This window comes from Brachyistius frenatus, unplaced genomic scaffold (genome assembly GCF_029030835.1).
Source record: "Brachyistius frenatus isolate BFR_SWC_R1_liver_20210118 unplaced genomic scaffold, ASM2903083v1 Contig_56, whole genome shotgun sequence".
In the NCBI taxonomy this organism is placed as follows: domain Eukaryota; kingdom Metazoa; phylum Chordata; class Actinopteri; family Embiotocidae; genus Brachyistius; species Brachyistius frenatus.
Window position 1 is genome coordinate 2,444,681 of NW_027210655.1, and position 27,056 is coordinate 2,471,736.

The following is a 27,056-nucleotide window of genomic DNA, read 5'->3' on the forward strand; positions in this document are numbered from 1 at the left end:
TCAGCCTGATTTCCACACTCACTGTAATGCCCCACTTTAATCAAATGATTTGCTCGTCTCCCTGTCCCTGCGAAGCATTATTTGAAAGGGCCAAGTGACAAATCAGAGGAATGCCAGACGGGCGAAGGGTACACGACAGAGACCTGGCCGAAGTATGTGCGTGCGCCCGTGCTCTGAAAATGAAGCGAACGCCGTCGTCGCAGTTGAGGTTTCGTTGGATTTCCACACCACTGTGAACGCGTGTGTCTGTGACCTGGAGATGGGCCCGCGGCGATCCACAATCTGGTGGGGATTGGTCATCATGTCGTCCCCGGCCCCCTTTGCGTCTTGCTTTGTGTGCAACGATGCGATCCGTCTCTTCTCAACTTCTGTATAACAGCTCATGCGGGGGGGTTGCTTGATTGACTGAAGGGTTGCCTATTCATTGTATAACAGGATTGTTCTTTTCTGGCAGCTAAACTAACCCTGTCAGTCGGTAGACGGTGTATCTTACAGTGTGCTGCATTTATCAGACTTCATATTAGGCTATAGTATCACTGGTAAAAAATAAAAAATAAAAAACCCAAAAAACAGACTGTACAAACAAACACGCACAAAGATTTTAGGAAACACACTTATTCGCTTTCTTACCTCTAGTTAGATGAGAAAATTAGCGCTGATAGTTCCAGAACCAGGTTATGTGTTTCTCTTTTTCCGGTCTCTATGCAAAGCTGCGTTACCTGCCTGTTGATGGTAGCGTCATATTTGCCACACACATGCGTTGATTTTTAAATTATACATACAGTATGTTTTGAACACTCCTGGTTTTGTCAAAGTATATTTAAATGTAAAACCGGTCCCCTAGACTGCAAGATTGTCTATAGCCAGGATGAATTGAAGACGCTGTATTGAGAATGAACAGAGCAAACATGGTGCTGTCCATGCGTAATGTTCGTGTGCTGAATAAATGTGCTGAAAAAGTAGAAGAAGCTTGTGCACCAAGTTTGATAGAGGAATACCTCCTGAATTTGTCACACCCCGTTTGGACTCTGTGTCATCACTTCCTGTTTTATTTTGGAATCTTCCACCTTTCGGGCCCTTGTGAGCTTTAAATGTCCTGCCATGTTTAATTTCTCGCCAGTTTCTGTACCTGCATGCACCTTTTTTGTCTCATCAGGCCGTGGTGTGTAGCCCAGCCTCTTCACCGCCCAGCTGCTAGAGCACGTTGAATTGTGTTTGCAGGAGTCTACCTGATATCTTTGTTTGTGGTTGTTTTTGGATTCTGCTCCAGCCTGCCTCCTGTGTTGGTTGGCCTGCCTTAATTCTTGTGAACCATTTTTTTTTTTTTTTTTACAGTAACAAAATTGTATTATTCGTAATTGATTTGCCCCGACTGACAACGTAATTATGTTGGTCCAGATTTGGAGACAACAATGCTGTGATTCACAGGTGATTCGTTTATTTCTTCTTGGGGTGTTTATAAGTCTCAAATAAGATGTTTTTGTTGAGCATTTTTATTTAATAACTTCACCTGTGCCTGGTTCTGTGAGCCATCTGTGTGTCATTATTGAACAATTTTAACGTTTATATGCTTCACCCAATTAAAATGGAAGTGAATTTCATTAGCCATTTAATCCATTTTATTTCCATTACATCAAACTACATCTGCACAGGTGGATTACAACTATATTTGGTTACTGGTTTTAATTGCTACGAAAAAGTCACATAAAAAAAAGTCGTAGGTTCAGTGCTGATGTTTTAAAGCTCGGTCTCAAAATGAAGCTGCAGATAAACCGACATTATTGAATACTGGTTTATCTGCAGATCTGCAGATCTGCAGAAAAGTTAGATTCCTGAGAAACTTTACAACCAAAAAGGGTTTTCACTGCCACATGTGCCAAGTCTGTAGCAATTTTCTCCCGAGAGGCTGTATCCTGTGATTAGCTCCACTGCTGTAAGTATTTCTTCTACTATTTCTGTGGCTTTTTGGTTGAATGTCACAGTGAATTTATCCGACGCTTCTCTTTTTTTCATGGTTGCCTGCTGTGCGGGATTGGTAAAGTTCAGCCACTGTACATTTACATCTGTGGTGCCAAGACGTTCTCCTTAAAGGAGAAAGTGCAGTGAATTTCATCTTTACTACGTGTTTGTGGTGGTGGGTTGAATACTTTAATGTTATGTCCTGACCTGGATCCCTTTAAGTGACCTTTTAGGTGTGTCACATTTCAACCAGAAAATGTGTTGATCAGGAGGTCGAACCCCTTAACACGATCCCAGAGTCTGTTTAAACACATGAATGAGAGCTCATTATTCAAAGTTATGCAACAATGCTGGAGCGCAGTGTGTGTGACAACAGCTGAGATGCAAAGTAAGCATCTGGCCGAGTTGAACTAGTGAGATATACATCGCCCAATACAGTCGGTAAATGAGGATTGATGCTTTAATTGCAAAATACTATTAACCTCCAGAACAATGCTGTAAGGTAATAGAAATATTAATATATCCATTAGTGGGAATTCACTTGGAAAATTGAAGCATGAATCTTTGTTGGAGAGGGTGGGGGGCACAGCAGACCAGTGCAGACCTGATGGGTTTTCCAGGAACCATTTTTAGTTGCACTGACTGTAAGCTACCCCCAGGAAAAAAAATCCAGAGATTGCCAGCATCTAAGCAGCCCATCTTAAAAAGGGGAGCTGCAAGCTGATAGCCGCCCATCAAATACATAGTGACAGTTTTCTGCTCAAATCGGATCTGTCACCGCACGCTGACAGTTCTTTCCCGGCAGCAACTGACTGTATGAAATGTGACATGACTGTACTGCACATGAACCAGTTCACCGACGTGGCCCCCGCTGCCCTGTTTGTTTTAGTAACTCACAAATCCATCTCGTTAACCACTCCGTCATGCTCCCACTAGTTCTCTGCCATTTCTTTCCACCGTGGTATTTGACCTTTGTCACCGTCTTGTCGTCATTCTGTCAGAAGGACGCCGACGGCCTCCGCGGAGTTGTAGTGAAGGGTTGCCGGTTGAGCATCAGATGAAGGCAGGATGGGGAAGAGACTCGATTGTGTTTTGTCAAACCTTTTAAAGGGATGTTTCTGTTGCCTGTTTGATTCTGCCTCATTTGGATGGTGCATTAATAAAATCAGCTCCTCTGATGTGCACTTACTTTTCAAAGCAACTAATTGTACTACCTCCCACTCTCGGGGAAAAATACTGTGTACCTCTGCAAGTCTGTCTTCCGCTGACTCTTATAAACATTTCTTCTTTTTCATTCTGCCTTCAAATGTCTTTTGCCTGCTGCAACCCTCAACCTTTTTTTTTTATTTTTTTTTTATTTTTTAGCTTGAATTATGCTGATCCCCGAAGTGGGATTAGGTAAATGGTCTCATCCTTCTCATGGCCACTCTTCTAAAAAGGGTCTTCTAAAAATTATTAATATTGACTCTGCCTTAATATATGCAATAAAAGCCACGTTTTGTTTTTTTGCTTTGTTGGAAATGAAGTTGCAACAAAACACAGTTACAGAAAGTGGGTTTTGATAAAATAGTGTGACGTATTACTGTGAAACAAAATATGTGCGAACATCGCCAAAAGGTGCTTACTTGAAGATTTACTGATTCATTCAGAAGTATGCCAGCCAGTTCCCCCAAATCACATTTTATTAGATATATTTCTGTGTCAATCAAAATTTTAAAAAAGGTGATTTTAATCACAAGAAATCAATTTTGAAACTATATTCTGCATACACCAAATGTTGTGTTTGAAATCACATTCCTCTTCACTTATTCCCAATCCCTCCATTTTAAGATATGCATAATAGTTTACTCAATAATACTAAAGTACAATTTTGGAAAGTCGGTTACTATCATAATTTTGTGTCATTGTAACGTCTATAAAATGTGCTGCGTTGTTAGCAGAAAGGAGTGTTCGTGTCATAGATAATGCTTTAGTGGATAAATTTAAACACTCCGAATTCAGACACTCAAATAAAACTGCGAAAAGTAAATGTAGACTACGCAGTAAAAAGGGAGGGATTTCACACTGCTCAAGAGATAACGGAACAATTGACACTGTAGCAGAGTGAGGCAGAAACTTGAAAAAGATTTGTGCCAGTATCATAGCATATTCATCCGGCACACTGAGGACTTTTTTTTTTTTTTTTTCTTCTTTTTTTTAATCTCGTCTGAACCTGATTTGAATTTATAAGTCCTCTTGAACAGAAGTGTGCCAGAGTGGGAGGAAAGGCGCAGGCAGGTGATTCAGTGTAGTGGTCAAGCAGCACAGTGCATTGGTGGTACGTTATTGTGCTGCACTTCATCTTCCTGCTGAAATGACGTCAAAGGCACAAACCGTGTTCTGTACTATTATAGTGTGTGTGTGTGTGTGTGTGTGTGTGTGTGTGTGTGTGTGTGTGTGTGTGTGTGTGTGTGTGTGTGTGTGTGTGTGTGTGTGTGTGTGTGTGAGAGGGGGGTGTTTCCAGGCACCCCCCCCCCACACACACACACACACACACTTTCTGTTGATTTAAATTCACTATGATTTATTTTAATGTTTTTCTTCTTTGTACTTTTGGAATAAAAAGTCATAAATAGACGGTTTTCAAGGGTTGTGATACAAATGACAGCATAGCATTGTATAGCATTAAAGAACACATAAATTCAAATTGAAAACATGATTAAATTAACAGGGAAAGTGTCACGGCTTTCCCAGCATACTAAATCAAACTACAGCCAACGATAATGGAGTCTTAATCCCACTCAATCGCCAACGCTGCTGTAGTTGTAGGAGGAACACCTGGAGTGTTTGCACAGCAAATGATTACATGTGCTTGTATCCATATGCCATGCAGGAAGTCAGTGAGGGATTAAATGTTTCCGTTTTACATTCCTGTATGGTCTTCACTTTTGTAAGAGTATAAATAAATGAAAAAGAAAGAGCTCCGTGGTGGTCTAGAGCTCTCGGTAAAGGGAGAGAAGGAGAAAGAGGAAATCAGACAAAGGGTGTCAGAGAAGCAGTGATAGAGCGGTGGAGGTTCGGCAGACGAGTTGTAACAGTGACAGAGAAGCATCTCGAGGGTGGCAGACAGGCTCCTTCTGCTAGTCTGAAACAAGGAAGTGGAGCAAGGTGCTTCTGTGTTCACTGTATTTTCTCTCGTTTTTGCAGTGCTGCCTGAGCCGATGGGGTATTTTTTAAATGATTTATACAGAGTGTTTCTGAGAGATGATAATCAAGAGGTGGGGTTTTTTACCCGCAACAGGGTCTGATTTAGCGGTAAATGTTGAATGACTGTGAGGAAACGATAGGAACGTTGTGTCAAGGATGAGTTCGTTGAAACGGCACTGTAACCTTTTACCTCAAGCTTTCAAAAATGTCCTAAAGGTACCCTGTGGAGCTTTAGCAGGCAACACTTTTATGAGAGGAAACCTACTTTGTTTATTCTGATGTACAGGATTGTGGATGATGCAAAACACTTTCCTGACAAAGGTGCCAACACTACTCCACTGATCTACAGGTGGCAGGAGCCAGGGAATGTAAAAGAAAATAGTGCCAGCAAAGGCTGTGAGGAAGACGACGGCTGGCACATAAATATGGATATAAACAATGCTGGGGTTTTTTTTCTCCAAATTTTCAGAAAGAAAATCTGCTTTGCAAATGTTTTGTGAGGAGGAAAATTTATTCCAAACAGTTTCTAGGTTTCAAGGATGCTACAAGGACACTGAGAGTAAGCAAGAACTTCGTTTACAGGAAAAAGTGAGTGACTAAAAAAAAACAAAAGTGAAAGAGCCACGCCTTTACACTGGATGACATGTTTTGCTTTTTTTTTTTGCATCGTGTTTCCTGGGCAATTATTTAGATTGGACAATTTCCCTTTTTAACAATTTAAAGACCCCTCTGAAGTTTTTAACTTTGTTATATCCATGTGCTGTTTTTTTTATATGCTTGAAGAGATTTCATGAGCAAATTACACAGTCAGCACTCCGGCTGAGTGATTCTGTTTTTGAACAGCAGTGTAATAGTCGTACTCACCAGATGTTCAATGTTAGCAACTAAACATTCTTCTCTGCTTCAGTTTTCTGTGTGTTACTGTTTTCAAAATCCACTTTGCAATGAGGAAAAACCAAGAACAATCTCCAAACTAGCAACATATTCGCTCAAAATGCACATTTTGAGGAAGATTTGGATCAGTCACTAAGGCAGGACTGCCGAGTTCTTTTTGGTGTCAGCTCAAAACATATCTTTTTACATTAGCCTTTAACTAGCTACTCTTGAAGCTCTCTTGCACTTGCTTGCACTTGAACTACTGCACCTTTAAAATGTTTATTGCTTTATTTTATATTTTAACTCTATTTTTGTTCATTTTATGCATTTCATCTGTTCTTATGCATCTTATTTGTTTTCTATATTTTCAAATGTTCCTGTATGTTTTTTTTATGTAATTATCTTGCTGTAAAACACTTTGAGCTGCATTTCTTGTATGAAAGGTGCTGTACAAATAAAGTCAATTATTATTATAATAATAATACCAGGGCTCACCTCCACGCCTGCAAATGTCCCACCAAAACAAGTTCCTGCACAACTCAAATTTGCAAGGTCACCGTCGGTGCATCCTGGGCTTAACGCTGTCTAGGATGACTGTAAAAGAAATAGAAACAAGCCATAGTGTTATGTTACTTACTCAGAATGATTTATGGGTGCAGCCAGATCATTCTCCAGTAGTGGCACGGCATGGTGGGGATAGGTCCGGTTATGCGAGACTAACAGGGTGCAGACACGGATCAAAAACACAGATTCCGAACACCAGGGTTTCATACGGGACATATCCAAGCAACCAATCACATCGGCTTGCAGGGTGGGGCTTCTCATATCATCGAGCTGCCAGCTTGAGCTGCAGGTGAGCCGCAGATGGGTGGGTGGATACAGAAGCAGAGACTCTTTGCATATTCATAGAGCTGCGTGTACTGAATGAAAGCGAAGGTGTAGAGTTACATCTAAGCCCCTTAAGGCTTTAGGGGATCTTTTCCTTGGAAAAAAAACGTATCAATATGTAATTTTGATGAACAGAGATGAGTTTTTAGGAGTTTAATCAATGCTGGGAGAGGGACTTTAAAGGAGAATTACAGTGTTTCAGCCCCAGCCCTGCTGGAGTAGACATTATTGATAACTGTACAGGGACAGTTTACCTTCATTTGTAAGGTTATGATAGTTGTGTGTTTTAATTTCATTGTTTTGGTTAAAAAAAAAAAAGAAGAAAAAAAGGGGACTGAAGAATATGCTCCAACTATCGAGGTATCAAACTACTTAGCCTCCCGGGCAAAGCTTATGCAAGGGTGCTGGAAAGGATGCTCCGACCGTTTGTCGAACCTCGGATTCAAGAGGAGCAGTGCGGACTCCATCCCGGTCGTGGAACAGCGGACCAGCTCTTTACCCTCGCAAGACTACTGGAGGGGTCCTGGGAGTTTGCCCATCCAGTCTACATGTGCTTTGTGGGCATGGAAAAGGCTTTCAACCGGGTACGGCTTTTGTGGGGGGTGCTGCGGGAGTACGGGGTACCGGAAGCCGTTGCAACGGGCCATCCGGTCTCTATAAACCCGCAGTAGAAGCTGTGTTTGTATTCTTGGCAATAAGTCAGACACGTTTCCGGTGGATGTTGGCCTCCGCCAGGGCTGTCCTTTGTCACCGATCCTGTTCGTGACCTTCACGGACAGGATATCTAGGCGCAGCCTGGGGGAAGAGAACGTTAGGTTTGGGGGTCTCCGGATCGCATCTCTGCTGTTTGCAGATGATGTGGTCCTGTTGGCCTCTTCGGACCGCGACCTCCAGCACTCACTGGGGCGGTGTACAGTCGAGTGTGAAGCGGCGGGGGTGAGAGTTAGCGCCTCCAAATCCGAGGCCATGGTGCTCTGCCGGAAACTGGTGGATTGCTCCCTCCCGGTGGGGACGGAGTGCCTGCCTCAAGCGAAGGAGTTTAAGTATCTCGGGGTCTTGTTCACGAGTGAGGGGAGGATGGAGCGGGAGATCGACAGGCGGATCAGGGCAGCCACAGCAGTAAAACAGGTGCCAGGCGTTCCGACCCTCACCTGTGGTCATGAGCTCTGGGTCGTGACCGAAAGAACGAGGTCGCGGCTACAAGCGGCTGAAATGAGTTTCCTCCATAGGGTGGCCGGGCTCAGCCTTAGAGATGGTAGAGAGGGTAAGGCGCTCGGACATCAGGAAGGAACTCGGAGTAGAGCCGTTACTCCTTCACGTTGAAAGGAGTCAGCTGAGGTGGTTTGGGTACCTGATCAGGATCCTCCTGGGCACCTCCCGCTGGAGGTTTTCTGGGCACGCCCAACTGGCAGGAGACCCAGGGAAAGCCCCAGAACACACTGGAGGGATTATATATCCCATCTGGCCTGGGAACGCCTTGGGACCCCCCAGGATGAGCTGGGAAATGTTGCAAGGGAGAGGATGGATGTTTTGGTGAACTACAACACAATGTAAGAACATATCACACAAATGGAGCAGCGTTTTCACAGCTTCTCCTAACAATGGATTTGTGTGGCACAAAAGCTAAATCAAACTGACAATAGAGACAATCCTTTTTTGGAAAGCTAAATTCGTTGGTTTTAGTCTCTTTGGGGGAATTGTTGTTAATAATGAAAAGAAACTGTAACACCAGCCTCATCCTTTTTAAAAGTAGCTTTGCATATTTAAAGAGGTGCTTGTAAAATCCTGTCATAACTTGTTTTTTTTTCATTTCCCTCAAAGACTCTCGTCAGTTCTATCAAATGGTTCTTTGTTGACTTCCAGTGTATTGACACTTCCATTGTGATACATCTGATCCTCCTTTCTCATGCCTTCTCAGCTGTCTCTCTTCCACACTACATCTGTTTGCTGTCACTTACACCACTTTGGGTCTGCTGTCTGGTTGATGCTGCCTCTGTCTTTCTCACGTTTCTTCTCCCGAGTCATATACTCAATGACATCCTCCTACATGCTCCCATCTTTTCTATTCTGCTCTCAGCTTTTTCTTTTAGCCCATCTAGTGCCGTTTTTCGAGCTAGTTTCACTATTCCCTTTTGTGTGTACTGTAGCCCTTGGCCATTTCACTACGGCTGTATCTGCCTGCTGGTCTTTTCCTAGTTGGCTGCTTGAACTTTTGACCCTTCCAAACCCAAAAGGCTTAACTCTTATGACTACAGTGTGGTTTGATATCGTGTTACCTGATTTGAAAGGCCTTCATCTTTAACTTCGTTGAATGTGCTGTGATGTGAAGTCCTGGTTTTTCTTTTATCAAGCACATTTTTTTCTTGTCGTTTAGCTCTGGGCATTTCAAGTTGTTATTTTCCACCCACCTTAAAGGCAGAACATTTTCCCCTCCTAGTCCTGTTTTCGAGCCATGCGTGTGTGCTCATACTGTACTCGCGCCGTTTGGAGTCCCGTAAGTCACCACAAAACTCAGAGCAGAAGTTCTTCATTTGCAACTGTTTCATAGTGTTCACAGGATGTAAGCCGTATGTTGAACTGGCCATGAATACAGCTCTCATGGGTTGCAAACCCATTACATCCTCAGTTGGGTCTTTTCCCCTCCCATCAGCTATTACCATTGTTATTGTTTATGCCAGGTCTTTCAACAGCTGTCAGCAGTAATGTTCACAGCAGCCATTAGATGAATCTCACTGAGACAATTATACACCGGATCTGAATTGAAAAAACTACACACTATACACTCTGGGACAGAACAATGGGTTGGATGTTAGAAAATTGAGATGAGGTCATCAGTTAAGTTGTTGACTGACTTCCCATGAATGAACTGCTGACGGTAACTTTTTTGCCAAACTGATAAAGTGTCACATTAAGTACGAAATTAAAGATGATTTAGAGACATCACTGAACTGATGACAGTGACAAAGAGAGGCAAACTGCTGAGTAAAACCAATAAACTTAGTGGGACAAAAGGGGAATAGAAAATAGAGCACCATCAGGTTTTCCTTTAAATAGATATAAAATCTACACCCAGGGCAAATAATGGTAGAATTTAACTGGGTGTTGGGCTGCTTTCTTTTGAACTAATCATACAAGTATTTCAAATGTTGAGAATCTGAGTTCAGTCCAAAGAAAACATTCCACAGGACTTTTGTTATGACAGATGAGATATTTCGCTATTTATCCCACTGGCTTCCTTCTAATGGCAGGCAGGAGCATCTTCAGCTTTTGTCCATCTGGGATAAAGTCGCTTTTTCTCAGTGCAGTGCTTCCCTGTGGACGCATACAATTGATGGTGCCTGGGACTCCACCTTATGGTACACACACAAGTCTTACTCAAATGTCTAAAAATTGCGCTCCAATTGGCCGAAGAGCAAAAAAAAAAAAGTCAATTAATCTTGTTTTATTTTGCAGAAACTAGTTATTAATCGTTTAAAGATTTTACAAATAATTTCTTTGGAACTTAGCCACGTACGGTGATGTCCGGTAACATCCAAGATGGCATAGAGTGGTGCAGAATGAGTGGAAGTTTGAAATGTCCATGAGCTCAAGAAAAAACATTGAGACGCAAGTGACAGCGCTGAACCTGACAGGTCAGACAAATCTTTTAGTGCTAAGGAGTCAGAGTTTGCAGTTAAGCTGCCGAGTGGTGCCACTTCTGGCAAGAAATATAAATGTAATTTTGATTTATAAACGGTAGCCTTTTTGTTGTTTTGAGCTTTTCTGGCTCTATTGCATGGTTAAATCAGCTAATTCTATTTTATAAAAAAAAAGATGCGTTGGTATGTGCAGTGGGAAGTGGTAAATAGGAATTTGGTACATGGTCTGAAAAGTTTAGGAGCCTCTGTCCTTGTGGATGAAAACCTAATTGATGCCAACTGTTCAGAGGGCACCAAAAGTGGAGCACGCTTCTTGCTGCAATGCTCCCTCTCCAGGTGATACTCCCACCCCTCCCCACCAAGACTGATTGATGTGTTGACAAACTCATAAAGATTTAATGGCAGCAGCATGAGCCAAAATATGCACATGTTCGGATGGTGGGTGTTTGTGAAAGAAGAAACCCCGAACTAAATAGCAGAGGAGGACGGAAACAACACTTGTCTACCCTTTACGCATATGAGTTGTATATGTCTTAGTAATATGGCACAGAAATGGCTCAAGGGGACAATGAGGAAACTATCCGTGTAGCACTCGCACATGTTTTTAGGCGAGGTAAGTTCACTGTCATCCTGATCAGAGGTGTCACCTCTGTAAATTAGAGCAGGGCTTTATTGTCCTTCCTTGTAGAAACATGACCTATAACGTTCCCAGTGCTTTTGGTCATGCTGCAACATCATCATAATTTGCGACCACAAATACATTTTAAAGACAAATGGCAAAACAAATTAGTACATAGCATAAAGACTGAGTCACCGGACTGATTTGACTGACTTGGGAAAGTTACAAGGCCAAAGATTCCATCGTACTTTATGAGAAAGTATTTCTCGCCGCTGTTGCATTGAGAATGGACTTTCAGGGACCCAAGTAGATTGAGATGGGACCTTGCAGTGTTAGATGAAGGTTATTTAGGAGAGGGGATTTGAAAGCAATAAGAATTTTTTTTTTTCCTGACTTTGTTTGGAAGAGTATGATTTTGTTAAGGCCAGAAGTAAAATCACCCAGGGACAAAAAAAATGATTTGATTTGTTGAATAGGAGCGGTTGTGATGGTCAGACTGATCAAATGCGCTCTGTAGGTTATTTAATAAGACAAATGTTTCATGCTGATGAATCCTGAATAAAACAAGGCCAGGGGTATGTAATTGCAACTGACATAATTATGTAAAGTTCAATGATTCTGCAGTGTTAAATTCAACACTGCTTTGTTCAACATGCAAAATGTGGAGTGAAACTGAAATTGACGACACATGTATGTAGTAGGTAGAGGTTAAGAGGAATAGGTTTGAACAACATTATAATAAAGCATTAAACAAAAGCAGTGTTCCAAGGAAATTACAGAGATGTATTTATGGAAAAATTCTACTTGCAGTTTCCTTCCCTTTTGAGATTGCAAAACTAAAATCTTCCTTCAGGCATAATACACAAAATACTGGTTAGAAATAGTCAAACTAGTGTGTTATGAGCATTCCAGTGTGATCAGTGACAGAAAAAAAAACCATTCAGCACACTGATGGAAATAAAATATAATTTATATTGCACATCTGAAACTTCATTTATTATGTTATTCACATGAGGAAGTGTAGTTGCCTTTAGCTACACTTTCGAATTCAATCAAATGACTTTAAAGACCTAAAACATCTGAGCTTTTTTTTCAATTGTGTGTCATGTATCCTGTTTAACGTTTTAATTATAGTTTGGCAGAGTGTTGTGAAGTTGAGTAAAAAGACGAATATGGTGCAACCAAAGAATCCATAATTTTCCAGATTTATCACTCACATTGGTTTAGCTAATTCAAAAAAAAATACTGTGTCCAAGTGATGGACTCAAAACCTTTTACAAAGAACAGCCCTTCCGAATAAAACCCCAATCCATCTGGACCCCTGTTAAGGCACTTGTTATGCCAGTTGATAAATCCCATAATCCCCAACAAAATTACAATTAATCAAATACCCCTTGGGGGATGTGGGTAACTTCCATTCTGGTCTTCTTCCATCTTCACATCTCCTCTTCAGCATCAAATCCTCCAAATTAAACACGTCCATTCCCTCTTAATCTTCATGTAGAAATGTGCCAGTGTTGACAAATAAATCTGATTTAAAATGTGGCAACGCCATGGTGAAGGTTTGGTTAGGTTTAGGGTAGCATCATGGTTAGGATTAAAATAATGGCTTTGTTAAGGTTTGGGGGACATTCGATATCGTGGTCAAACAAATGGTTAAGGCTGAGGAACCAAAAACATGGGATGTTGCTTTGAAACAGGAAATGATCAACAGATTCTGGTTCCAAAGTCAACAAGTTTTGTGGGCCCTTCTGTCGTGCTCAAATACTGGATTTTGGCACTGTATAATAATGTCAGCTGACTTTCTCCTTTGCCCCGGTCCTGATTTCTGTGGCCACTAACTGTGTATATTTCTTGAGTGTAAATACTGTATGCCATTTTAGGGGCAATTCTTGAATTGACTGATACTGTCATTCTTCTTGAGAGGACAGCTTCTCATTAATGGCTCTGTGTTGTGGGAAATCAGTCCAAGCAGTGGTGTGACTAAAGAAAAATCGAAGTTACATGACTCATGAGCCAATGGAGTGGGACCACCCAGCAGTCGGACAATGGGCTTGAAGTCCAGGACACTGTACGAGTGCACTACAGCGAGCATATCAGATGAGTGGCTCCTTTTGCCCCTCCGACACTTATGGATAATTTTACTTTGGAAAAGCAGGTTTAACAATAAAGTAAGCCTTAAACTTTGAATGGTCTTTTGCCCATTTTAAACTCATGTTCATGAAATCTCTTACTTTTACTCTATTAAATGACACCAAAGAGGTCATTTAGTGGCTGAAGGTTCCTGATCCCTGAATTTGAGGTAATAATTCTTATTCGCAATTATATTTAGCACTAAATTAAACACCATCCTAATTTTTTCCATCTGGTCTGTGTCAAATTATTCCTAAGGGCAGCAGCCATTTCTCTTTATGCTCACTCATGTACTGCTATTTCTTTCATTCAACAGCCAATACACATCATAGGCACACTGTGTGCTCTCACATCTTTAATGAACATCCCACAGAATTGTCTCTTTTTTTTTTTTTTTTTTTTTGGACAGTTTGAGTACAAACGACTCGGTCTCCCCAATCAACAATTAGATTGTCTGGATTTAAATTAAATTTCTCTAAACTTAGCTCTCCAGGTTTTTATTCACTGCTGTTGATCACCTTGTAATCGCTGCCCTGACAGCTGTGCCTGTGGCTCATAGAAATTATTAACTTGGTACACCAATTCACTGATTATTTACTTGCGAGCTGATTAAAGACACTTTGCTTAAATGTAACTGAAAGAACTCAAATAGGCTTTAAGATACACAGGCGTATGTTGTGTTCAAGGCTGTGGGAAGTAGAGGTGTGCAGGGTGCTGCAGCATTCCCTGGCAGATAGTAGAGGACCTGCACGTTTACAGCTATAAATAAAACAATAAAATGCCCCTAAAGAACAGTTTTAGATCTTTTTTTTGTCACACTCATATTCTATTGATTGTTTTATTTCAGTGAGTGGTTAATTGTGTATCTGAGGTTCCCAACTTTCAGTCCGGTTGGAGATCAAATTTAAGGTTAGACCGTAAGGTCAAAGGTCGAAGATGACGTGACCACAAACAGAAGCAATAGCTGAAGAAAATGGCGACGCAAAAGCGAATTTCAAATGTATTTTTGAAGCCATCAAAAACTGATCACAGCACTTTCACCAGCATACATGATAATAGACAAAGATCTCTGCAAATATTTTGGCCTGTAAGAAAGCAGGGAGCTAATGTTCATCAAGCAAGAGGAGAGGAGGAAGCCAGTGGCTGACAGCACCGGCGTGCAACAAGGAGAGGATGACAATATCGCTAACAAGGCATGGTTAGTTTAATTGTATAGCACATTGCACACACAACTGCAAGTCAAGGTGTTTTACTTCAGGAGGAAAACAACTTTTTAAAGCCAAAGATGCTGGTATATTAAACCAGAAAGATGCATTGGTACCAACGAGGTCATGCTGGCTTGTCAGTAAGTGAGCTAAATAGCTGGACGCAGTGCTGACCTGCATCTCAAATCGATATTCAGGTTCTCAGCATATGTTGTTTACATCTACTTTCTGCGTGGTACATGATGATGATGATCCCCTCTTAAAGAGCCACTGCCTCCATAAACAGAATAGAAAAGTAAGAAAGTAAACTACGTGGAGGATGCCACCACATTCGACCTAAATGCATATGTCTATTATTAACTCTTATTTCATTGATCCGATGCCCTTGCTTTGTCTGTGACGCTCTTATCATCAAGATATTCTGTAAATCGGGCTCTCATAGCAGCCGGTGCGTAGCTGCAGTTGTATCATGTTTATGTATACTTTCTGTGCGCTTGTTATCAGATTATCGTCCGCTTTGTGTGTAAATAACAGACGGCGGTCGCTGTTTTATCTTCGTTTATTGTGTAAATCTGTCTTTCCTACAAGCCAGTGTTCAAACACCGTTTTAAATGTGTTTGTGTGTAGCCTAGGTTTTTTTTTTTTTTTTTTTTAACATGATTATAATTGCTTTTAGAGACAAATATTGAATGTCCATGAAAGTAATTGAACATGTGTAGATTCTGAGGCCACATTTTCCTTATTTCAGTCATTTTGAGTAGATCTTAAAAAAAAATAAAAAAAAAAAAATAAAAAAAAGCCAAGTGTAAATACACTCTAGAAACAGTCATTGATTAGAAATCTGTCCTCCATGATAACGACAGCTGCAGTTGCATTTAAAACTACACTGTCCATCTCGCTCCATCATTAAAGGGATAAATGTTGTGGCATTTACCTGTTCCCAGATCACGGCATCCGCTAGATGATCTTCGTGGGTGAGGGAATGGCTTGACTGAGAGACTGTAAACTTTTGTCTTGCTCATAATTCATAAATGTGCTTTATTTGTGCTTTTGTTAGTTTCTGAATAGTTATTTTTGTCTTGCGAAAAAAGTTACTAAACAACTTTAGGTGCATTATCTTCACCATCCTCTGAACCGGAGTAATATTTGTATGTAGCCTGTGAAAATCAAGACAGACTGCAATAACAATTTGTCATTAAACCAATTGAGACACGTTTGCGTGTGTAAACAAAATGTCACCCAGATTATATCAAGACACTTGAAAGTGTAAAGAAGGCCTCTGCATTTATTAGAAATGTTCCAAAATTTGAAAAGTCGTGGCATCGAAGGTGGAGGCTCATGCAAAACCCCCACGAGCGCTGAGAACCCCATTCTTTGGGTTATTAATTATCATCTGATAAATATATACTCCAGTAGGTGCTCAGCGTTAGCGCTGCGTGACCTGAGCGCAGCCTCAGACGTGATTAATCATATCATTGTAATTGATAGACCGGGGAATAAGTTTGGTATTTCGAGGGTTATGAAGGGCTGGCTCTTCTTCTACCCATCAAACAGAAAATGTTTAGTCTCCAGTGGTGATTATGCGTCTTCATGCTCTGTTCTGGGGCCAAAACTGTTTTATTTAACCTTCGGCTTGTAGTATTTGTCAGCAGGCATTTCCTTTTACTGCCATGCCAGCAGTACTCAGAGCCAACTTGTGGCTGCAAGTTGCCAGTACTGGATGAGTGTCTGGCTAATGTCAAGAGATAATTTCTCTAAAACTGAGAATCTTGTTAGTGGCTCCAAAGATATCTCTAGAAAAATTTAATGGCCTTTTAAAACCCTTTAAATCCATTTATCAAAATGATATTGAAGAATTATTTGATACATGTTTCAACTGTGAGCAGCAGACGTTGAATCTATTTCAGACATGGATTTACCGTCTTAGACTGATTACTCAGGCTTTGTCTCTAATAACATGGAGATCCGTATGTATTTTTAAGCACTATTTTACATTTTCTCTGCTCGTCTCATACAATTTCTACAGTCTCAATAAAGAAAATGTGTTACGGCTTCCAAGTGTGCACAGATCCACCTTGATGTTAAGACTAATCCCATGGAGTAGTGCGAAACTTATTTTAGCTTCTCTGCAGGGATTTATTCAGTGTAACTGACTCAGTATGTTCTGATGTTGCCTGTGCTTTCATTTGTATTGTAATTTAATCTTACTATTGTTATCTCACTTATTATGTACTACTAAAATTATGCTATCATCCCTCCACATCTTATAGCGCTACCACACAGTTGTCAATGATAATATTATCATTACTATCATCAGGGGTGTCACAATCTTAAAATCGTTATTGATGATTTATTGTCATACAGATAATTGTCTTTTTTCTATTTGTTTTATTTTGACTGCCATCACTTTGTGGCAAATCCGACATATCACCTCCTCAAAGTTATTAGTCTCCCCTTTTTTGCATCTAAGTCCATGATGTTAATGTCAAACAGTAGAAGTTTAGTGCTTCAAGAGAAACAGCTGGTGGCGCTAATTCTCCTTTCATAGCCGAAGAAAGGGGCGCAACAAGATGACATCATACAAAGAGCACCAGTCAAAACTCAGATGGGGGAAATCGACGTGGAAATAGTAATGGAAATATGACATTTTTGTAAGATTCATCATTCAATGAAAATTATTCTAATTATTATGCAAAGTGATTCCCATCAGGCTATTATGTGTTGATTTGTGACAGGCCTAACCATCCCTTTTACTTTTTAATAATGCTGCTATAATTACTACTCTGGATATCACCACGTTAAGTACACACATATGGATTTAAAAATCAACATTTTAATGACCAAACATATTATCATCTATATTACAAAACAAAATACACCACCCGTTATGTTGAAATATATGGATTTTCTGCTCTATATGAATATATTGCTGTATTGTGCAGAGTAGTACCATTGAAAACCATCATCAAATGTATCCGAGGGGACAACATCAGATCACTGGTGTGAGTTCAAGTCATGACCACCACTCTTCTTACCGTTACACTGAATGTCGAGCTACTGTAGCTTCTCCACTTAACAAAACTGCCAGACGGTGCCCGGTTTGCTCGAACTTTATTTTGAACGATACTCGGGCTACTGTGGGCCGTAGTCACCACCACAACGGCCAATTCTTACAGGTCTCTCTCGGAATACTGCACACTCTCAAGCTAAACCTCTTCTTTGAAAAGTCGAGAAGAACAACAACACACCCACATACACACACCTCCCGCCGCCCCTTGGCTCTCGGCCAATCACGGACGGGCTGTCCCGCACAGATCACCGTCATAGGTAACAGAAATGACTGACAGGCTTCACAGCTTCTACAGTTATGTTCAATGACATTTAGTAAATCTCATTAACCACAACAATAGATTTTTTTTATTTTTTTTATTTTTTTTTAAATCCTCTCTGAACAGTTGATCTGAGTACAGTGATATTAAGTACGTACACAGTGACATTTCTAACATGTCGCCCAGGCCATTACAATACAGTGGCCAGCTTTCACTTGAATTTCGGGGCCATTTTTGTAACAATCTCTTCTAGATTTCAGGAGGAAGAAGACAAAAGCAAGATTTTCATATATTTTTTAATTTGTCTGGTCAAATCAACATATTTATTAGATGTATTCAGCTAGCTATTCAATGTTAAATCCATGTATTGGTTAGAAATTCTACTCCTAGTTCTATCACTGCCTTCACTATTGCTGCTGCTACTGATATAACTGTGCAGACGTCTGACACTATTATTGCCGACACCTAAATGTGCGAATTAATTGATGCACATTTTGCAGTGCAGTAAAAGAAAGGGAGAAATGTTGGAAATATAAAATACCAGAACTGTTATAATGCTGCGATTGTGAGCCGATGAGACCGTATGAAGCTCTAAATATAATCTGGCATCTTTTAAACTCAATGCTCTTAATACACAGAGGCTCACACACTGGATCAATACTCTATAACAAGGGATCAAGGCATTGGGATGTTGTTACCAAGCCCTGAAGTGCTCCTGTCTCCCTGGTATGTCAAAAGCTAAGTCATTATATTCATTTCACCTGTATGAAGTTCCTCCACCCTGCTCCTCAAGAGCTACACTACTCGGCTGCTTTCACTAGAATGCCCCGAGGCGGTGCTGATGCGGTGAAATGTGCTGTGAAAATGCTTGGGAGAATCCCCACAACTCTCGATCAATAGGTTTTGTTTTTTTCCCCCACTTAGAAGTCGAGACTGTGGGGAGTTAACGTAGGTGAATTTCATCATAATGAAATGCAACTGAGTAGTTTAAAATCTGCAACAAGGATATCGGCTCTGACCTTTACTTTTAACTACCCATCCTTCCACAAGAACAGTCTCTCTCTGAGTGATCTGCATCTTGAGAATTTGTTGGATAAAGGTCATGTTTGTTAGCTTCGCATGAATGTGACATTTTCCATGATCATGGATTAAACAAAAGACAAAGTAAAGAAGTAAGCATATATTAGGTGACCCAGACAGAAGTTCTGGATGGCGAGACATTTGAATCTGTCGACTTACAACCGGGGAAAGTGGAAAGTCATCAAGTTTTTAATATTCAAGTGCAGGTTGTGCACTTTAATTGTAAGGTTTTTCGGGGTATTTTAAATGAGAACAAGTAATGAAGGGTACAGACTGCCATTTCAGCCTTTAATTGTAATGCGTATTGCGCACAGCTCTGAGATAGGCATGAGTGAATTTAGACTTTTTTTCTGCCTGCTCATTTTCCTACAGTATCAGGGAGAATTGATAAGGGGGAAAATGCCAAGGAAGTCAGTCAAGCTTTTCTTGAAGCTCATTTCCAATCGATGTGCTCTATACTAAAAGGGGACATACAAAGTTTTGACAATGTTTAACTGCCTTAGAGTCACTTCAGTCAGTACCAAGTAGCAACAAGAAAAAGGTTTTTTTTCACATTCCGGGTCACATATTTTTACTTTATAAGAAATAAATAATCTACATTGCATAAGAAATATCAATAGAAAAACTGTCACTGTGGTTGTGTGAGCCACACTATTTTACATAGTTACATTGGCTAGTATGTTTTGTTATTTTAGTAAACATAGACACTGAAGCAGATTTTGAGTCAAAACCCTACATACAATATAATATTTTTGTAAGTCCTTGACAAGACCACCAAATTCTTCATATTGAAATAGTCTAAAAAAATATTTTACTATTTACTCCTGCTTGAGTAGTGTCCAGTAAAAGCTGGCTGTTTTTTTTTTTTAAGGTTATAGTGAAGTATTAGTTTTTATTTGTGTACTTATTTGGTGAAAACTGTACTTGTAAAAAAGAGGACATTCAAGTTTTATGTACTTTTATGCAAAATTGTTAGGAGGTCATCACTGACACTGCACTGAAAATAACTGAAGTTACAGATTTAAAAAAAACATTTTTAATTCATTAATATTATGAAGAAGCCCATTCTTCCGGTCCAAGTGTAGTTGTATGACCAACTGGACATCGTGTATGAAATCATTTTGGTGACACCTGGTGAAAATTAGTTTGTAGCTCATTGTCTACCTTCCTGCAGTATAAAGGAAATTCAAGTTTGACTCTTCTAATATCTTTCCAACTTTACTGAAGTTGTGCTTCCTTTTCCTCCTAAATGAGTGTGCTGGCTGCAACGTTACAGTGCGACACTTGGGTGAAGTTGCAGGACCTTTTTTTCTCCTTTGTCTCAATATAAAACTGAAAACACAGTAACCTTTGCCTGCTTAGTTGTTGACATCTGCCTGGTCCTCGTTGATACAATTGCTGTGTTCTCAGTATTAGCTTAGTGCAAAGCTTCGGTAATGCAAAATAATATAACATTTGTTTCTAAGTAAATAGGACGGAGCGCTCTCCTCCAAAAGAAAATTCGGCAGCGGCAGTCCTATTTCAGCAATGCATATAGGACAAACACTATTATTTGGTAAAAAAAAATATGCACAGGTGTTGTATGTGTTTTTTTTTTTAAAAGGATCAGCGTGTAAGATTTAGTGGCATCTAGCAATGAGGTAGCAGACTGTAACCACCTGAATACCCTCCCAAGCATGTAGAAGAATCTATGGTGGCCACGAAAAACTTGGAATTTCCTTTCAAGTGCAAATGTTTGGTTTGTTGGTTCTGTACTGTAGAAACATGGCAGTGTAGATATGAAAGCCTTACTCTAAGGTAATGAAAAAAAGTGATAAGACACTAATGAAAACATAATTCTGAATATTTCCTTCTGCCAATAGATCACCTAAAATCTTCCACACCGAACCTTTAAAGCACAAAGTATAAAACCAAATCGAACCATGTATATTTGCTGAAAAAGGGGGAAAAAAATTTTGAATCAACATTCATGGGACTTACAGGGGGTAACGTGCTCCAGTTACCACAAAAGTTGACGGCACATCGCTGGCCTTCAAATGTCAGTCAACCGCCGCCATGGGAAACGTCCACAGAGAGTCTTGAAGCTTTGACGCTATTTCCACAAACATGCCCTCAATAGCTGCAGCAGAGCATCCGAGTGGATATTTCCTCACACATTCAAATTCCGGCTCAACTTTAGGAAATGAAATGAAACATTTAAGTGGCAGAGTTTTCTGACATTTTCAGATCTTTTCACAATCTGTTGACAGTGGGGAAAAAGATAAAATACATGGAGCCTTGTGCTACTGTATATCTGCAGTGTGATCAAGATTTCCACAAGTTCATCTTCCAGAGCAAAAGCAGTGCTCCTTGATCTTTCTAAAAGGGTTGCTTTGTACTGGTTAAAAGCGCAGCGGGTCAACAGACATGTTCGTAATACACGAACCTTTGATGTTACGACATCCGTAATTAACGAGCTACATATCTGCTAATTTTATTCATATCAGACTCACAATCAGAAAACAATCTCCACAGATTGTACGAAGCTCCACTGCCAGAGAAGTGCTCTCCTGTTGGTAATTATAGTGCATTAGATGCAGCATCTCGAGTGAGAGCAACTTAACCCGGCAGAAGCAGAACACATGAATGAACTCTGCGTACTGATATTGAAAACAGATCTGGGCATAATTTGAAAAAGTGTGCACCGATGCTGACGTTAAAAAAAGACCTGTAGTCTCCGTTCCTCAGTAATTTCTCTTTTATTAGAAAGCGTTGGATTTGTAATGAATAAGATCTGCTTGCATTAGGAGTTGCCAGGTAATCCTGGGAAATGTATCACCCCACAGCTTTTCATTAGCCAAAGGTCTTTCTCACATCTAGGTGACAGAGGAGCTGCAATTTCTTTAGAAGCTCTCACAATGTAACTTGACTGTAAATCTCGATGGGAACGCTTCTTAAGGTGAAATAAGCAAAATAAAACATATGCCTTATCAATCTGTTCCTGTCTGTCACTTTGCATTCCATGTAGCATGAAACTTGTGCTCTGGATGGAGCAAGCAGTGAGTCTGAGAAAAATGAATAGCAACAATAACAACAGCTTAAAGCATCAAGGAACACAAGAAGAGCAAAGAAAAGATTCAGTTGTAACGAAAATGCAAAAGAAGCTATGCTTACATGTGTAATGTATCTGTCTGTAGTGCATCGAAACATACTGTGACCTTAGAGAACTCAAATCCCTTTTGCTTTGAGTAAAAACAGGCCACTATGTCATCCAAGGCTGTAATACTTCCAGTGTATATTTCATACTCATGATTTTGGTATGAACTTAACCAATTATGAGTAGGCAGGACTCTGCTTCTTTTGAGACAGACTCTCATGCTGTAAACTTTGGCTCAACAAATGCCATCAAACTTCGTCTGGTGATAAAAACCATTGATTGTTGACCTGCCGTCTATTCAGTGCTTTGCTCTCAAATATGGGGAAATTAGCTAAAGAGACCAAATCTATCTTTTGGTCGTTAAATCATTAACAACTCTCGTTTGGAGCGACCCTCCAGCGGCCATTCGAGGGACTGTAGGTTTTGGATCTTCCGCATTGTCTTCCTTTTGAATCCCCGGAGGTTGCCGCTTGGGCTAACCAAGGCGGGACAAATAAAAAGTAACGTCAGACGGGCAGATATTCGTACTGGCTGAAGGTCAGGAGGCTGTAAAGCAAAAGTACAAAGCAACACTGACCATCTGGCACAGAGCTGGTGGAAGTGACTGGTACAAGTGGTAAAGGGGTGTTTGAGAAATGAGGAACAGGTGGTTTGGACCAGTGGGAAAGTCAGAGAGCTTCTAGTAGTCAGTTGGTGAACCGCAAGAAAGAAGGAGGAGGATCTGTAGAAATATAGTGAGAACATGGCTGGAGGAAGAGGCAGAGGCAGACAGAACCAGAGAAACAATCCTCAATTCACACAGCTGTTATTCATTATTTTCATTCATGTGTATGAATATGCAGCATTGTAATTCTCCAGATGAAATCATTGCATTGGCGGCCAGCCTTGTATTCCAGGGCTGTACTGCGGTCCCTGGTGGGTCGCACACCTTGTTGAAACAAATGAAGGAGTAGAGTCGTTGCCTTCACTACAGTGGAAAACAATAACCCCCTTCAGTACTTTTTTTTTTTTTTTTTTACAGCTGAATCTCAAATGAAGTTCGACCAGTCTGTTTCCCGGTGCAGCGTACTAATAACAACTAGAGATGTGCATCATTAATTCATGAGTGGTGGGGGTGGCAGCTGAGATGTGTCGACGCCTCAGAGGAGGGTAATTAAACAGATAGAGCTGTTTCCATGGAGTAAAGTACGCTTGCACTGCGGCGGCGTGGGAAAACGAGATGCATCTGTTGATGGTCACGAGAGCCCCTGTGATTTAATACAACCCTGAAACCCACATACATGTTGACTCAATGTGCTCGGAGCTTCAAAGAGTACACGAGGTGGAGGGGAGGGGGGGAGGGGGGGGGAGTCAAACATGACTTCCTCTTGGGTGTTTTGACAGAAAACCTGCTCTGGTCTCCCGTTATCGCACGCGATCCCCCAGACGATCCTCGGCTAGCTCAACACCAAAGAGTATATTTGGCCAACTGTTCATTTCATGGTATATTGGGTTATGTTTGAAGCATGTAAAGATATTAGCAGATGTGTAAAATATAAATATATTAACGACACTGCCGCACCACATTACAAAAGGCAATTTCGTACCAAACCGTTCTGAGAACTCCCAGAGAGGAACTACCCACTGGGGAGCTCCCCGGAGAATTAAATACCTTCATGGGCTTTTTATCTGTTCTTCACTCCACATAAAGGAACACTGAAATGAAGAAAGCGGCCCAGCAGTTGGCAACATTTATGCAAGACTTAAAACGACGACGACGACAACAACAATGGTCCACTTTTCTATATTTTGTTACATTTTTAAGGCTGATGATAGAGGGATGGTTTAGATGGTTTGAACTGGGGTTGAGTGAGCTATTACCTACAGTACATGGTGGTTGGTACGTCCCCATTTTGTAGAAGCAGCTAGTTGTACTGGTACAAAAGACCTTACTGATGGTGAACTGTGCCTCTCAGAATTTGGGACTTAGTGGTCTAACGTTGCCTCACTCAGTTAGTTAGTTTGTGTTATTTTTTTTTTTACTGTGCAGGATACTGAAGCAGCGTTTCTGGTCACAACACATAACTGTATTTTAATCATTGGTAATCTTAGCTTTAATAATTGCCCTGAACACAGACTGTCTGTAGCTGGGCCATCGTTACTGTGTTCGTAAACCGACTCCACCCTTTGCTTTTCTTGGTATATACAGTATAGTGCCTCGAGAAGATACCTCTTCAAGTGATGTTGAACGCTGTTTTACTGGTGTTCCTGGTCGACAGCCTGGAATCCCCCCAAAAAATCCAAAAGAAATCCAAAAATCCTAATCACATACATTGTTGTTATTCTCACATGATTTTCTGATGGAGTATGTTGTTTACCATTACTGGCAATAATAGTGGCTTGACAAACTTAACAATATATAGTCTACAAGACATTATTTTTAAACCCTTTAAACAGTTATGCTACCTGTCTAGCTACAGAGTGTCCACATGCTGTGTGCCATTCAGCGGTGTAATTTTGTAAATGTATATTTATTAGTGTAAAAAAAAGTTGTTAATGTGTCACAAAATGTAGTGTGCCATGGGGTTATATCCTGTTAGAGAGCTACTTGTTTTCTGAAGTATTAACCTTCAATAAGCAGAGTGTACGCTTAATAGGGATCCCTTCATACACTCCACACAGCGTTGTGTAGTGCTATGCATCAGAATATGGTTAGTTACCTGGATATAACTTCAGTCCTATGAGTTGGAATATTTTGCTGCCCAACAGTGAGTTACAGCAATTGCTTCAATCATTCCTATTATATGTGAAATGAATACCAGCATATCATTTCATTTGACAGCACTATGTAATACATTTTTTTCTGTGTAAATAATAATTAGAACAGTATTATGATGAATCTTTTCAATACAACAATGAATCAAATGTCTTTCTTTTCTTTTCAAGGAATGTATTTCTGCTTCAAGTGCATTCCAGAGACAAAGGTGACTCAAATGTAATGGACTTAGGATGATGCGGGTTCGACTAGTTTTACAGTATTTTTAGGGACAAAAAAAATTCTTAGAAGATGGTATAAATATATGAGAATAAGCAAAGAATAAGAGAAATATCCTTATTTCAATGAGCTTTCCCATGGTTCAATTTGGTTTGCTGCATTAACTTTGGATATGCAGTAAATGTAACATTTCATTGCACTCTGTCAGTTTGCTTCTTTGACAATTTCTTGATTATTTTGTGAAGAAGTTTAAGGACCATTTATTGATGTTAAGAATGTTTTGGAGAATCTGAAGGCTTTTGGCCCAGTTGAGTGTTTTTCCAAGAAAGCTACTCAACTGTAAGAACATTATACAAGAGCACTTCCATTATAAAAACAGCAGTTAAAGGGTCAAATCATTTCATAAAAAGTCAAATGATTACGTGCAATGGGGCATTTAAATGGTGGTGATGATTAGGATTTTGGGCGCTGAGAGCTGGGTGGGAGCATGCACGATATTGTATGAATATTTGTTGTGTTAGAGCTGTTGCCAAGGTGTTTTCAAGGCTGCACAATTTCTTGTGGCTGGCTTTATTGGCTTCAAGCTTTATTTCCAACAAATTTGTACAGCTACTGAATTTAATGATGGGCTCCTACCACCAGGCTTAAGGTGCGTTAAATAGTGGACTCGTGTAGCAATTGGCTTGGATAAAAAAAACGTTCAGACTCTTTGACTGCCACAGGACACTGTTAACAGGCACAGTAGGAGCAGACGCTGTAAACTCTGATGAGTTACTGGCATGAAGTGTAGTTAAGGAGTGGAGGGTGCTCTCACTGCAGTCAGGAGGAAAGGTATTGTTGTTCAGAATGAGTGGTCATGTGGGTCAAGAGCAGCGTGGCATTTAGGTGTAAAGTCCTCTGCTGGCTGAAATTATGAAGATACATTTGCAGTGATTCATTTGAAGCCTAAGTGTCACTAATAAGTTGAGGTGAAAGATAATCGACTGGGTCATATTTTTGAGAGTTTCTGCTCTTCTGCAGATTGATTCTTGCAGAGGCAACCTGGAGAAAAAAAAAAAGCATCACCATTGAAGCTATAAAATAGGGGGTGTGGAGGTGCATTGATGAATTAGATGTGCCACAAAGCATTATTTTTCTCTGATGTGTTTCAAAGCAATAGGTTCAGAGGCACTTTGTCATCGCTGTCTTGGACCAGAAGTTCAGAGAAAAATATTTCCTCAGCATGACTCCAAATTTGATGGAGAATAAACTAAAACAAGGTGCCAAAGTCCACGCAATTTTCATCAGACTTCAGAATGAATTGCCTTGCGCTTTTTCTTTTTTTTTCACCGTAGATTTCTAAATTACTTTCATTTAAAGCAGCTTATAAATGAAAGAGGTCATTTATCCTCGGACAATTCTGCTTCTCTGAGCTGTCATACAAAACAAATTAAAAAAAAAAAAAAAAAAAAAAAACATTTCAAAGGATGATTTAATGGGAAGTACAGTACATGTCCTTGGAACTTTGCAAACATTACATCAGGATCAGTAGCTTTAGATTTGTGACTGAATATGGTTCAGATGCTCAGGTGTAACAGAAACAAGAATTACTCATACATATATGGAGGGAATAGCTTTATGTCAGTACCCCCTGACAAAAGAAAATACAGCCAAAACAACAGTTTTTTTTCTGACCTGCCATCTCTTTGCTGAAGGTCTGTTGAAGTTTATACAACTAAACCTTCTTATTAAAGACAAGATAATGCTTGAAAAACATTTTATATAACCAATCATGCATGCGTCCTTCTAAAGACATTTTGTGGTCAAAATGTCACACTACACAAAGGTTATTTTAACTTTTTCAACAAATAACCAATGCTATTGTTCCTCTGGTGGGGACAGAATTAAAGAATTGGGCTAAAACACACTCTTGTGTCTTCACGGATGTACTGTGGGGCCTAAAATAAGTAACCAAAAAAAAACTGTCAGAAATATCCATTGTTAAACACCAGTGAATAAAAAAGGAGTACCTTCAATACACTACAACTTGCCAA